Raw genomic sequence first — 16,637 nt, 5'->3', positions numbered from 1 at the left:
ATCGCTCTCTCCTGTCCACAGATGAATGCAGAGTAAGTAATATAGCATAGGCACAGATGTGACTATTTGTTTCATAAATAAAACCAGAAACCTAGAGACATGTCTTGAAATGCTATACCTAGAAAAAAAGAGTTACACTTGAGTAAGAAAACAACTCTTACAGCATATTAAAAACTCTGACTTAAAAGGCAGTGTACACATGAGAAAATCAAGTAGAACTCTTCTAAGAGAGAGTGGGGACTGGACCATAAATCACAACATACTGACTACTCTCCTTAAATAGCATCAGGGTTATAAAACTGAAAATGAAATTGAAAGAAAATAACTCCACCAAAAGCAGGTTTTGATATGTATGTGAAGATGAAAATGGAAAAAAATTAAAATATTACTCAGAAAAAAAGTTAACACAGATTCAGCACATCAAAGTAGCTAAGTGGTTACCAATGACTTATTTTTGACAATTATGTATGAAAATTTGCTCCTGTTTCCTACATGCATAATGAGAACAGTTAAGTTAAACTTGAATTTTTTTAGCATAAATCATCAAGAAGAAAACAGGAGATCAAAAATATAAAGTTCTTTCAGGCTCACACAAAATGTCACTCTTTTGATATTGTCCATATTTATTTCATAAAAATGTCTTTGTAGGCATGAATGATATCTAATTGTGTCTGTGTCACAGGGGTCTCAAAAACAGATGGAATTCATTTTCTATTGAAGACACCTTTATTTTAATTTGAATATTGGAATTCTCTTCATGGTATTTTGACTTGTAGACTTTGAAATTAAATATGCGTCCAGTCTGATTGAAATAAATGACACTATTGGTCAAAAATCTTTTGTAAAATCAGGAGATATTTTGTTTTTCAAATTTTCAACAACTCTATGAGATGATGTGTTTAAATGAGGTGGAAAGAAACTTGCAAATGTATATTTCCTTGAGATTAGTAATTTTGACTTGGAACAGTGAAGTTATCCATTAATTTATCAATCTTAGGAATATTTATTAAATCCCAAATACCGTTTACTGGGGATAGAGAGATGAATAGGGTTATTCTTTATCCTCAAAAATCTCACAAACCAGTAAGTAAGGAAAGCCAAGAAAAACTGATTTATAATATAACATGATAGCTGTTATAATAGAGTTATGTTCATTTAATATTATATGAGAGTGCAGAAAGTCATTGGCTATTTCTCACTTCCTGTTTTTCACTACTAGACCTTGCTTATTTTATGAAACTTATCAAAATATTTCATTAAATTTTTCTTTTTCACTTGTCTTTCCTATTAGATTTCAGTCTACAGTGCTAATCAGTGGGACATAATAATATTCAATTAGCGCTCAAAAATGTGATATATTTTTAATGCTGTATTTATTTATTTGGTCCAGAAAGCAAACATAAGTTTTCTGAATCAGAGGCAAACTTGAAAGTAATAAATGCAGACGTTTCCTAGGCCACATTCTTCTCCTTCACGGCAATGTGATAGGAGCCAAATGGTTATGCCAGTGCGGTCTGTACCATAGCAGTGAAATCTCAAAATTGCGAATTTGTGGTCTTGTATAGCATTGGTACACACCTGCCACCCTCTCCTCCTGATCTTTCTAATTAAAAAATCTCTCCAAGAAGAGAAATTGATAGTCACTGGTTTAGAACCCTTTGGAATGTAGACGCATAACTTTGCAGAAATAAATCTCTATAAAAATCTGGACCTATCTGTTTATTCAATCACCCTTTAACTTTCAAGGCTTGTCATTTAATTTAGGCCTTTAGTAAATTTTGGTCAGAAAGCTCTGACCATGCAGAAACATAAAAATATTCATACTGCTTCCCAACACTAAGGAAAGTGTTTATAGGGGATAAACAACAGTGAAGTACAGAATTATTGAAAGGCATATGGTAACAAACAAAACCAAATTTATCCCACTCCTTCACATCTGAATCTATTTCTTGAAACATTACCACTGAATGTCATTTACTTGGATTCTTTTGCCCACTAACTTGATTCATATTTGAAGGATTCAAATAAAAATGACAAAGCAGTAACTAAGTTTACTGATTATTTATTACAAGTTGTCCATTTTTATTTGTGACACCTGGAATAAACATGTGTGCTTAGGAGCAGAGATAGACAGAATAAAAGGACTAAAAAAGAATGATATGGGAGCCAGGTACACTCTTCAAATATTTCATGGGATTTCCTTTGCTAACTTATGTGAGATCACTAAATATCCATACTGATATAGATTCTACTGTGAATATTAAGAACTATTCATATATGTTTTAATATGTCTACAAAAGGAACAGGCTCAGGATTATGGAAGATGAAAGCATGGATTATAGCCCAGGAGAAGCCACCATGTTTTGTAAATCATTTAATTCTGTAGTATTATTTCTGGATTTCCATTTGTGACATTTTGGGGTTACACTAGATGCACAAGTTCATCGACTTGTGAAATTATATGGTTAGACTGGACAAAATAATGAGGTTGCACTAGATGATATTTAAAATCATTGTCAATTTGACAGTCTATGTATTATCTTGTTTTACACGCACACATACACACAGACAGACACATACACACAGACAGACACATACACACTGACAGACACACACACACACAGTTTAAGAAACAAAGTCGGAAAAAATGCACTGAATGATAGGCAGATTATGTAATGCCCCATATGTAGAGAATAGTGTTAGTCTTTTCTCATATACACATTACACATTTTATAAAACAGGTTATTCTGCAATAAGCTTTTTTTTTTTTTAATTATGAGCAAGAGCAAAGGCTTTGATAATTAAATTTTCATTGACTCTCCAACATCCCTTGAATTATCTGTAGAGAATGAACACCAGTGCTGATTCATCAGCAATGTTACACTTAATCACCAGCAGGGAATTACCTTTTATGTAAACATGAACATGTTATGATATCCGATACTATGATTTAAAGTTACAGATATACATTTAAATCTTATTTCAAAGGAGAATCTTCTTAGAAGGTTTCACAGCATTTCATATATATTAAATAATGATATCATAAGATTCTGAAGTGAACATATAACTTACAATTGTAAAATAAGTTTCTACATGTGTTAGGGTAAACCATTAATTACCTCCGGTAACTGGTGAAAAAAAAGATTCCTAAAGGCTTTCCTGTAAGCTCCTACCCTCTGGTATCTTAATTGTATTATGATCCTTTTGGCTTTAGCACAAACAGAATAAAAAAACACAACACTCAGGCATGTATACACACACACAGGCAAGCACACATGCATATGCCCAAACAGACAATAATTTAGGAGTTGTTTTAATTAATTATATCTGAAAAAGTTTTCACTTTTCTATGATATATACTTTGCTATGATTCAGATGATTGTCTATAGGAAAATAACCAAAGACAATCTGGTCAGCAGAATTCTAAGACGGCTCCCCAAATTTCTGCCCACTATATGCGCAATCTGCATAATCCCTGGAGAATGAATATGATGGATTTTACTCCCATGATTAGGTTATGGTATATTGGAGAGTTGACTTTAAGAAAGGGAGGTTTTCTAGGGCATGCCTGACCTACTCAGATGAGCCCTTTAAAAGCAGAGAATTTTCTCTAGTTGTTCACAGAAGGAGAAGTTAGGAATTAAAAATTAGGGATTAGGGGGCTTCCCTGGTGGCGCAGTGGTTGAGAGTCTGCCTGCCGATGCAGCGGACGTGGGTTCGAGCCCTGGTCTGGGAGGATCCCACATGCCGCGGAGCAACTGGGCCCGTGAGCCACAACTACTGAGCCTGTGCGTCTGCAGCCTGTGCTCTGCAACAAGAGAGGCCGTGATAGTGAGAGGTCCGCGCACCGCAATGAAGTGTGGCCCCCGCTCGCCGCAACTAGAGAAAGCCCTTGCACAGAAACGAAGACCCAACACAGCTAAAAATAATAAAAATAAATTAATTAATTAAAAAAAAAAAATTAGGGATTAGGGGGCCAGAGGGAGATTTTCCATTTCTGGCTTTGAAGATACAAGAGGCCACGTGGCAAGGATTTAAAAGCAGCCTCTAGTTACTGAGAATGGCCTCAGCTAACAGCTAACGAAGAAACAGATACCTCAGTCCTACAACCAGCAGAGAATGAAGTCTGCTAATAACTTGAATAATCCTGTAAGTAATTCTTCCCCATAGCCTCCAGAGACAAACAGGAATGTGGTCCTCTGACACCCCAGCCTTTGAGGAGACCCTGAGCAGACGATGCGGCTAACCTGTGCTAGACTTCTGAAACTCAGAAATGTGAGCTCTAAAATGGGTGTTGTTTTAAGCTTCTATTTTTGTGTTATGGAGCAATAGGAAAATAATACGAAAAGAGAAAAAATAACTTGAAGTACAAACTTTTGAAAAATTTATAAAATACTTATATACTTAGAGACGATATGCCAATATGCCATATCGAGTTGGCCAATCTGAAAATGATCGATAAATTAAAACAATGTTTCGGTGGAAAATCGTGAATCCCACTTAAAGTCTTTTTTCAGGGTTATTTTTGTAGAGTGCCAGTTTGTTTTGTCATCTGTCAACATTTTCAGGAAAATATATGTATGTTTTTCCAAAATTTTTTCTTTCATTTTTATATATAACTATTTTAGGATATTTCCACTGTCCCAATTTTGTCTGGAAAACATGTGGACTTGATAAAACTGTGAAGGAAATTAGGAGCTGAATCTTTAAGGATTACCAACCCTGGTTTGACTCATCTGTTACAATGTTACTGATATTATAAACGCCTAATATTTAACTGAAATTTATTAGGTTTCAATAAAAGAAAAGAACTCTTACCAGCTTTTAAATTTCAACACTGAATCAAAAACTTATTAATCCTGTTTAATGAAATTACTCTCTGAATTCTCTGGCTTCATTCATTGATCTAATTTTTTCATGTCAATGGACTATCGTCATGGTTAATTTTTGTCCTATTTTTCCCATGAATATATAAGTTTACTGTAAAACAAGGGAGCAGAACAATTATGCCCACGTTTTTCCACATGGACTACCAAGAACAAGCCCTCGCTTCAACTAAAATCATTAGATTTTAATATATTGTGAGCAGATGAACGTTCAGCATATAATATCACAGGATCTTAAAATAATAGATAAAGGAATCAAGAGGTGTCAGCTAACAAATATTTTTTCCAGTTTTCTCCTATTATTCTCCATATTTTGTTAGTTGACTTTCACCATTTATCAGTGGAACACCAGGGTCAATGTATCTTTTTTTTTTTAATTTTTATTTAATTTTATTTTTTTTAACATCTTTATTAGAGTATAATTGCTTTACAATGGTGTGTTAGTTTCTGCTTTATAACAAAGTGAATCAGCTATACATATACATATATCCCCGTATCTCCTCCCTCTTGCATTTCCCTCCCACCCTCCCTATCCCACCCCTCTAGGTGGTCACAAAGCACTGAGCTGATCTCCCTGTGCTATGTGGCTGCTTCCCACTAGCTATCTATTTTACATTTGGTAGCGTATATATGTCAATGCCACTCTCTCACTTCATCCCAGCTTACCCTTCCCCCTCCCCGTGGCCTCAAGTCCATTCTCTACATCTGCGTCTTTATTCCTGTCCTGCCCCTAGGTTCATCAGAACGAATTTTTTTTTAGATTCCATATATATGTGTTAGCAAACGGTATTTGTTTTTCTCCTTCTGACTTACTTCACTCTGTATGACAGTCTCTAGGTCCATCCACATCACTACAGATAACTCAGTTTCATTTCTTTTTATGGCTAAGTAATATTCCATTGTATGTATTATGTAGACCAGTAGACCAAATTGCGTATTTAAATGCTCCCACATCCTAGCTGCTGTACGTTTTTTTTTTAAAAATGCAGGAAAAATTCAGTAAAACAATGTGCCAAATTTTTATCTTTTTAGTTAGAAAATAACAATAGGTTAACAACACAGTATTTAGTAAAATACACTTAAATATTTTTTAAGTTAGAAATTTAAATTCCATGAACAGCTTAGCTTACTTATTTAGGAGCAAAGTCTCATGCATTTGTATGTATGTCTGTAATATTTAATATTCTAAACCTTATCTGAGCTAAGTTACTATTTTAAAGCAAAATTTTAAAAATTAGCACTGGGATGCTGTGAAAGTGCTCTCTGTCAAATATTATTTTGCCCTGGTCATATTTAGGGCATTATCGTTAGTGTTTTGCTATAGTTTTACTTTAACTTTTTAATTTAACCTTTGTTATGACCTTGGGCACGAATGTGCTCATTAAAAATTAAATAGCTTGTTATACCCTGGCATCTCTTTCCTCTTTGATCAGAAAGCACAATAGGTTCCTTGAGTGGATTTACCTATAAAGTATTCTAGGAATGAGAACAGAAAAGGCAAGTTTAATAAGCTTAACACTGAAACACAAGCTACAGAAATGCCACGAAGGGGAGCGGGTAAGAAACATTTTATATGGTGAAAATAAAGTACAGATTTGTGATATTAAAATTTGGTCTTCTATCTCATTAAGTAGGGCTTCTGACAACTTGAAAATCTAGTTGTCGATTTCAGTTCTACAAAATTATGTTCTGCCACTATACATACTTTGTTGATAATGTTAATGTCAAAACGTCCACCTGCCCTCCCCAAACAGGAGAGGAGAATGAGCAGCCCTTGAATAATTCCACTGACAAGAAAACAATTTAAGTGGGTTAGTATTAAAATGGCTTCTAAATGAGGTATCTCAATACGCTGAAAGCTTTCTTCTTTTCTAAATTCTGAGGCTGTGATTTCACAGTTTTGATTGTGCTATAACAATTTAGGTTGGTGTAGCTCTATTCCTAGAGTTCAAGTGTAATTTATGGTTTTCCACCTTTTCAGCATATGGGGGAGAGTAATAAATAAAAGCAGAATGGTTTATATCAAAGGTTCACAGCAACCATATATGAACTAAAATATTCTGAAAACTTTGCGTGCCCTGAAATGCCTTCATATTCACAGTATATAAACTCATTTGCATTTGAAATTTAAAGGCTCTATATTCAGGGTTCCATCATACAGATGACTATGTAAAGAGTTGACAGTGAAACACATTATATTTATGTCTACTTATTGTCCTTGGATGTAGTTGTATCAACGTGGAGAGAAAGAAATCCTTTAAAGGTATTCAGTTTTTAAAATTTTGGAATAAAATGTATTCTAATAGTAATATAAAATTTAATATCATTTAAATGAAAATTCCAATACTATTCAACTCAAATTGTCACAAAATCCTTGGAATCATCAAAAGTATATCCTAATTATATTAGTCTTTTACCATTAAGTTGAAGCCAATCAAACAAGGAAGAGGTCCAAGGTCAGGGCCTACCCTGTACTTAGGAGTTCCATAGATAATAAAATAAATGTAAGCTCTTGTAGAGCAATGATGCTTAAATCAAATTCTGGAGATGAAATACATTTCTATTATTGAAGATTAAATTAATTTTGATTTGTTACTCACTTTGTACTTCAAATATAAGATAAAGAAAGTTTAAAAAATTAAGTATTTGTTATCCATATATTGTATCCTTTTAGGACCATACCAGTTTTGTTCCATTTAGGATGTACTTATAACCCCAAGGAATGTTAACTAGGGCTATTTCTTTGCATTAATATTTGGGTTTATTTCTATTCCCATTTTTTTTTTTATTTCTAGGTAATCATATTACATGCTGTGCAAAATTTAAAATTTAAAAGTACTACTTTTATCATGTACAATAAGGAATTTGAAAATACTTATCAATTTTCATATGATAGACAACTAGAAGTAGGGTTGAAGATGGAGACATGGATCTACTTACACATAGGGTACCCTTGATAATTAGTTTTTCATGTTGACCTAGAGTTGCTACATTTTAATATACTTACCTCTTCTCATATTGCAGGTTATTCAGTTATTGCAATTTTTCACTTTTACGATTTATACTGTTATATTCTTACCTATAGCTTTACCGATTCCTATATTTGTTTCACAAGATGAATTAGCAATCATTACATCTCTTCATCTAGAAGTACAGATAGTTTCTAGTTCTTTAGCATACTGGTAAATGGATTTATAAAGTCATTTTATTAATTTACCATGATATAAGCAAAGGAAAAATAATATCAATTTGTCTATATTTCATTGTTACTTTTGCTTATATAATGGTAGTAAAGCAATATATATTTTCTTTAATTTCTTTTTTGACATTACAATTGTTACCTGTACCATTTCTCCACATATCTACTAGATTCTAGAATATTTTATGAAATTATATAAAATGTACTTACTAGCCTATTTTATAACATACTTTTCCTACACATATAAATTAGTCCTTAGAATTTTATTTCTGATGTTTTGATTTTACCAAAGTTTTAAAGAGTTAAAGCAACTGGACCATTACCCATTTTTCTCTCCTTACCTGTGGGACATTCTGAGAAGAAAGGCAGGTGACCCAGGCTAATCTTCCTGAAAACATGCTGATAATCGGACCTCTTGGCAAATAGACTAATTATATTGTTACGAGAAGAGTTTCTAATCTATGAAATGCATTTAGCAGACTGCCTGCAGTTTAGGATTCCTTTTTGAAAAACAAATCTAGAATCTTTATATTTACAAGGTATTCTCCTTGGAAAACGCATTTAAGCTACAACTGTATGATTCATAATCAAAATGTTCTCTGTGTTTGAGACACCTGAAGACTCTCCCTAGAACTCTCTTCTCTTACTCTGGGCCAGGGAGCTCAAGCCCACTGCAGAAAATAAAAGACCAGAGGAGATGCCCTCAATGTCTCAGTCTTCTCCCTGCTTCCACTGTGCATGTTTACTCATTACAACAAAATTATTAGAAAACATTTCACACTGGGTAAGGACTCTTTTTCATGTGAATCTGATTTGACAATGCAAACTTTTACTTCTGTTTTTAACTTATATATATACATGCATGCACACACATATTCAGATATTCACATTAATTACTGTTTCCTTTTTCCTCTGTGATTTTTTTTCTAACAATAAAATCTCCTATATATGAACAATATAAATAATGAGGGCCCACTATATGCCAAAACTTGTACTAGATAACAAATGAGATTCTTGTAATTAAATAATTTATAACTTAGTGAGTTCTATAATCTGACTGCAGAATCAAGAAATATGGAACAGAGAAGTTGACCCACAATGGATACATAAAATAAGCTAGGCATAGATGTACATAGTTGTAAGCTACTGAGATTTTGGTGTGGTGGCTTAGCCTAAATATACTGATAAATATATCATTATCAACAGTGGGGTGCTATATTAATAGAGGGAAAAAAAGTGGCATAGGCTTTTGCACTAGGCATTGGATAGCGAGGAAACTTTATTTGAAGATTGGAAAACTATCAATGCATGCATTGTAGTGGCGGAGCATCTCATAAAAGTGCTTCTCCTGTGACAACTCAGAAGGCAGATAAATGTACTAAATGAGTCCATGGCTTTGGCTGAAAGAATCAGGAGATAGAATGTTGGCTATCATTTGCTATGTTCCACAGGGTAATATCAGATGAGTCTATAAAAGCAAATTCTTTGTAAATAGGATTAAAAGAAAAATCAAGGAATCTACATACTGGGACTTGTTGGGTGGAGAGGTGCAACTGATCCTCATCTAACTGTGAAAAGCAAAAGTGAGAAAAAAATCATGTTGTAAAATAGAAAATCAGCCTGTGGTCAGGACTGAATCAAGGTTATGGCCATCAATTCCTCTGTTGAAACTTCTAACTCTGATTAAGTTGGTACCCAGTAAACACTTCCAAATGATCAAAAGTGGTTCAGTGGAAAAGGTCTAATGAATACCTTGCCTTTTAAGTTCAAATACCTGTAACTAAGACTAGAGAGATAAGCTTACCAAATATCTGTGGGTATATGGCTATTGGCACATGGAGCTGATTGCTAAAAACAAAGAAGTAGATTTTCAGAGATATGAACCATTCAACATTCCACCTGTGAATGAGCTTAAGCCCCTAATTCCTATAGAAAATAAGCTTAGTTTCCAAGGAAAGATTTCTCTCTAATGCTTTCTTTAGATGCAACAAAGAAAGATAATGAAAAAGAACATCAAGAAAGCAGAGGCAAAGCCAATGGAAAGGAATTGACCAGCGTGCTCCCTCCCCCAGTGAGATGTCAGAATTGTAATGATGTAGCGTCTGCTCTGCAACTTTCATCCTTCTCCTTATTGCCATTATCCTGTACCTGTTGGGTGTGTCATTTTAATTCTTTGATCTCTGCATCAAGAAAAGCTATATGCAAATCAGACATGGAAAATATGTGGTCCTGGACACTGATTCTGATGCTAAACTGGACTCTTTAATGTACTTCTTGGGGCAAGGGGGCTAAGCATATTCTATGTAAACAACACAGAAGCAAATTTTATGATCAAGAGGACAGCCTGTGTAAATTATTTAATTTTCAAATTATTTACCTCTTTTCTACTGTTATTCAGGATGAAAAATGGTCTCCCAAAGTTGTCTATGTCCTAATCCCTAGAGACTGTGAATATGTTAATTTACATGGCAAAAGGAACTCTGCAGATATGATTAGTTTATGGATCTTGAGATGGAGATATTATTTTAGATTCTCTAGTAATCACAAAGGTCCTTATCAAACAGAAGTGGGAGGGTCAGTTTGAAAGAAGGAGATGTGAAAGAGAGAGAGAAAGAGAGAGGAATTTGAAGAAAGTATGTTCTTGGCTTTGAAACAGAGGAAGGGGCCACTAGCCAAGAAACAGGTAGCCTCTAGAAGCTGGATAACCAAGGAAATGGGTACCACCTTACATCCTCCAGAGGAAATGCAGCCCTGTTGATATCTTGATTTTAAGACTTCTGACTTCTAGAACATAAGATAGTAAGTTTGTAAGATAATAAATCTATAAGATAATAAATTGTGGTAATTTGTTACAACAGTAATAGGAAACTAATAAAATGACTTTCAGTTCTCATCCCTGTGGGAAATTATACCTTCCTACCACACTGACATCATTCTTGCCAATGTAACTTGCTTTAATTAATGAACCATGAGGAAAAGAGACATGTCACTTCCAAGGAGAAGTTTCAACAGCCATCACATGTTTCCACCGTGTTTGTTCTTTTTTTTTTTTCCCTCTGCCACAACAATAGCAATGTCTCAGACAGAGATAGCTTCATTCTCCTGGACTCCAGAATGAAGATATATGTAGTAAGACCATAGCTGGTCCACAATGAACAAATAGAAAATAAACCATTGCTGCTGTCATTCACTTGCTTTACAGCTAGAGTTTAACTTGGACAGAATGGCTATCTTTCTCCAAAATATCTGTCTTTCCATATAGGATTTGTATGTATTACATTTCACATTTTTTTACTCTCTCAATACAATTGATGAAAGCTTCATTATATATGTTATATACATTTCTCATGTTTTCTCTAGATTTGCAATTATTATTCTTTATATTTTTAATCAGAATTCTTGGTATGTCAGAAAAAAGGAACATGAATATGTCTTCATGTGATTTGAAGCCTGTGTGTGTAAAAATAGATTATTAGACCTTGAATTTCTTTAAATCTCTTTTCTGTTGGGCTTGGTTATTTTTTACTACAGAAATTTCTGGGTTATACAAAAGGTGTTATCCCATTTCACTGTGAAGGCTAACGTATCAAAGAATATTGTGGCAAGATGAAGTTCTAATATGGATGAATATATATATTTTGACCTTGAAGGCATTATGCTAAGTGAAATAAACCAGTCAGAGAAAGGCAAACACTGTATAATCTCACTTATAAGTAGAATCTAATTAAAAAAAAAACAAACCACCAAACTCATAGAAAAAGACATCAGATTTGTGTTTATAGGAGGCAAGGGGGTGGGAAGAGGAGGAATTGGAGGAAAATGGTCAATAGGTACAAATAACCACTCATGAGATACATAATTACTAAGGATGTGAAGTACAACACAACGACCATAGTTCACACTGCTCTATGATTATAGGAAAGTTGTTAATAGAGTAGATCCTAAGAGCTCTGATCACAAGGAGAAAAGTTTTTTCTTCTCTTTGTATCTTTATGAGATGGTGGATGTTAACTAAATCTACTGTGGTAATTCACAATATGTGTAAATCAAACAATCATGCTCTACAGCTTACATTTTATAGTGATAGATGTCAGTTATTTTTCAATAATTGGAAAATATATGGGTGAATAATCCCAAACAAATACAGGCTGTGAAGAGTAATGATAATGTTTAATTTTGAGATCAAAAAGATGGAAGAATATGGACAAAAACTGCATATTAGAAGTGACATCAAATTTAAAGGGTTCTAAAGAACCTAGTTTTGTTCAGAAAAGGTAAAAAGCTTCTGCACAGCAAAGGAAACCATCAACAAAATGAAAAGGCAGCCTATGGAATGGGAGAAAACATTTGCAAACCATGTATCTGATAAGGGGTTAATACCCAAAATATATAAAGAAATCATATAACTCAATAGAGAAAAAAAATCCAGTTTAAAAATGAGGATTTTTAAAGCAGAGGATCTAAATAGACATTTTTCCAAAGAAGACATACAGATGGCCAACAGGGACGGGAGAAGGTGCTCAACATCACTAATCATCAGGAAAATGCAAATCAAAACCACGATGAGATATCATCTCACACGTGTTAGAATGGCTATCATCAAAAAGACAAGAGATAACAAGGGTTGGTGAGGATGGGGAAAAAAGGGAACCCTTGTTCACTGATAGTGGGAATATAAATTGGTACAGTCACTATGGAAAACAATATGGAGGTTCCTCGAAAAATTAAAAATAGAACTACTACATGATCCAGCAATCTCATTTCTGGGTTATTATCCAAAGGAAATGAAAACAGGATATTGAAAAGGTATTTGCAATAGCAAGTTCACAGCAGCATTATTCACAATAGCCAAGATATGGGAAGAGCCGCAGTGTGCATAAAGAGATGAATGGATGAAGAAGATGTGATATGTGTATATATAGAGAGAGCTGAAATCAGTGAAAACAGAAAATATCAAAAAAGCCAAAAGTTTGCATGGATGTCTTAAGAGCTTTTCACATTTTATCCTTGCTCTCCTTCCAGGTACTTTCTATGACATTGAACTCAAGGGTGGCCTTGCCACTCATTCTGGCCAAGGGATTGTGTATAGCAGTGACTTAGGATTTCAGGGTGCATTCAACTTATGCCCGGGTGACCAGTGATGATCTCCCTGTTGGAGAGTGTTCCATCAGTCTACAACCTGGTAAGAGGATCTGTAATTTAAAAACAAAGAACGAAAGAAAGAAAGATGCTGAATTGCAATAAAAATTAAGTATAAGGAATCAAATATGTTTAAACCACTAAAAATTTGGGATTATTTATACCTGCAGCATAACCTAGCCTATCCTGTTGGTTCTTTGAAAATAAGAATAAAATAGATAAAACCTTGGCTAATCATAAACATGCAAATATGAACACACAAATACACATATACAGACAAAGAATATATGCATATATTTTGAATGAAAAAGGAGAAATAATATAGATGCTACAGAGATTAAATTAGAATTACAATATGACAACTGTCATGCTAATACATTGATAAAAGAAAAATTAATTTAGAAATGGCCTACTAAGATTGAGTAATGATTGACTTGAAAGCCATAATAGTTCTCTACCAGTTAAATAACTTCAGCCAGTATCTTAAAATCTTTACACGAATGAAATGCTAGATCCAAGTAGTCTCGGATCTAGCAGGTTTTACCAAATATTCAAAACATAAATGATTCCAATCTTAGATAGACTCTTATAGAGAAAAAAAAGGAAGGAGCATTTGTCACCTTGTTTTATTAGGCTAACAAAACCTTAGTACCAAAATCTGACAAGGAAAGTTTAGGAGAAAAGAAAATTACTTACCATCCTAGTCATTAATACATAGTACTGTGTTAGCAAAATAAATCTAGTAATGAATTTAAAAAAAGAAAGGTAAGCCTGACATAGTTGGGTTGATTCCCATTAACAGATAAAAGGAGAAATAATAAAATATATATGTATATAATTATCTCAATAGGCAAAAAAAAGCTCTCAGTAAAAATCCATATCCGTTTGTTACTAAAACAAGTTATTACAAATTTAAAATAGAGTGCCTTGATGAAGGGCATCACAAAATAATAACGCAAATATAATATTTAATAGGAAAGCATTTAAAGCAGTTACTTTTAGACCAGATACACTATCACCACTTCTATTCAACACTGTAGTAGACACCCTTGACATTAAGACGAGAAAAGAAAAAAATTTGAAAATGAAAACATCATTATTTTCAGGTCATATGATTATTTGTACAGAAAACCCAAAAGAAACCACATGGAAATTTTAGAATTAAAACATAAATGTACCAAGCATTTTGGATTATCAATATACAATCAATTGCAGTGTTACACAAAAGGGATAATATTTTTAATGTAATCTAAAAATGCTGATCACATAGCTGTATAGAAATTACTTAAGATATGCAGAATCTTAAAGGAGAAGATTTACTTATAGAGAATAAAACTTTATTAAAAGACATTGAAGCAGATGTAAATAAAGGAAGACTCTACTATGAGTTCAATTGCAAGGCTCAATACTGTGAAATTGTCAATTCTTCCCATGTTGATCTATAGATAAGATGAATGCAATCATAATCAAAACCCCAATAGTATTTTTTTTTTAGAACTCAATAACCTGATTCTAAAATTTATATGAAAGGACAAAGGGCAAGAAATAGCCTAGACTGTCCTGAAAAATAAAGAGCAAGAATTAGCAACAGTCTTAAGACTCTGTGGCAAGAGAAAGCAGACCAAACATGTTTAGAAGATACTCCAGGTGCATATGTTCTCTTCCTTGGGTGGTTCAGGGTTTCTTAAATCAAATAAATGGCACAGACCAGAATGGAAAATATTTATTACCCTGTCTGTATTAAAATGTACAACTTCTTTTCATTAAAAACAAAGCAAAACATGATCATATACAGAAGGGCTGAGATGTAGTGTAAGAGACGCTCTCATTACACATCGGCAGTTTTGGAATGTAATCTTGTACAACTGTATTGTAAAACAATTCAGAAATCTCAGTGAAGGTGAAACTATGTGTACTGTCAAAAATCCAAAAACAGTAAAAAATAAAATCAGATCAGTAACACAGTATTAGTAAGAATTTATTGTGCACAGAATAATAGTTCGAGAACTGGAAGTCTTCAAATCTAAAGCTTATATGGAGCCCAGAGGCAAGACGTTGCAGGATGGCTAATAAAGTGCAAATGAGGAAGTAGTTTAACCTTGACAATGCTTAGCTATTACAATGGGAGTTCCCAGATAGCAGGGGGTTGTTTAAAACTGTTATTTTATACTACTTTAGGAAGATGATTGAAGTCTCTTCTAAGATTATCAGAGGCATTTACAAGAAATTATCTAAGTTAAGTTTCCCTATGTTCATGGAATAAGCAAGATTTAGTTTTGCTACATGGCTTAAATTGTTTTGTCTGCTCAGGAAATTTTCAAGTTTGGTCTCCATTGTGTATTTTAACATTACGCTACGGTAAAATCCCTACCAGAAAAAATAAAACACAAACAAAGAAAACCAACAAGAAGAAGAAGAAAAAAACCCTTTGCACTAGAAAGAAGCCTTTTATCCATAGCTGCATTGATCAGAAGAGGAAAACAAAAAAGCAGTGACCTAGATTTCCATTAATAGAATAGTAGAATGGATGATTCCTTTATGGTATAATCATACCACAGAATACTATATAGCAGTGAAAATTAGTGAAATAAAGCTGTATGCATAAATATGATTGATTCCGAAAATGCACTATAAATTAAAAAATCAATTAAAATATAGGATTCCATTTATATAAAAAAGCAGCAAAATTATAGATCGATGATAGATAGTAGGAGACACATGTGGTAAGACCATAAAACCAAACCAAAAATATTAAGAATTCATGGTTATGATTACTTCCAGAGAGGAGGGAAAAAAATGAATCAAAATCAAAGGGCTATTCTTTAAACTGTGTATTTGTGTTTGCATGCAATATACGTTCTACTAAAAATGTGATGACTTTACAATATTAGCCATTTTTGCATTTAGAGGTAAATTTATACCTGTTATAATATTCTTCTAATCTTTTTGGGGCCTGTGTTATTACTTTTTTCCTTATCAATGTTAAAACTTAATCATTATGTTCACTCGCCCAGTAAGTTTAAAAACGTAACATATCTTTTATGTTGTTCTTGTGTTCCCAGACACTCATGTCTTATGTTTACATTTGTGAATCATTGCCTATTTATGAAGTTTTTTTTCTACCACGTATGTTCTGTGTACAGTAAGTTTTCAAGGGACTTGAGTGCCTGGAGTCTCTTTATTTAGCACTTATGCATTTAAACAACAGGGTAAAATGCTTTCCTTAGAGCAATTCAGGGAGGTTGCCTCATGTTATTCTTCCATTCAATGCTGTACTTGAGAAACGTGATGTTGATCTTACATTCTTTCCTTTTATGTGATCTCTGTTTTCTTTCTGGGAGCTTGTCACTGATATCCTTAAATTTCCCTAGCAAGTTATTTCCTGTTTTTCCTTTTTGGAGCTTTATGAGCCA

Source organism: Balaenoptera borealis (assembly GCF_965194805.1).
Source record: "Balaenoptera borealis genome assembly, chromosome: 21".
Lineage (NCBI taxonomy): Eukaryota > Metazoa > Chordata > Mammalia > Artiodactyla > Balaenopteridae > Balaenoptera > Balaenoptera borealis.
The sequence above is the reverse complement of the archived record's forward strand: the minus strand, read 5'-3'. Positions refer to the sequence as shown.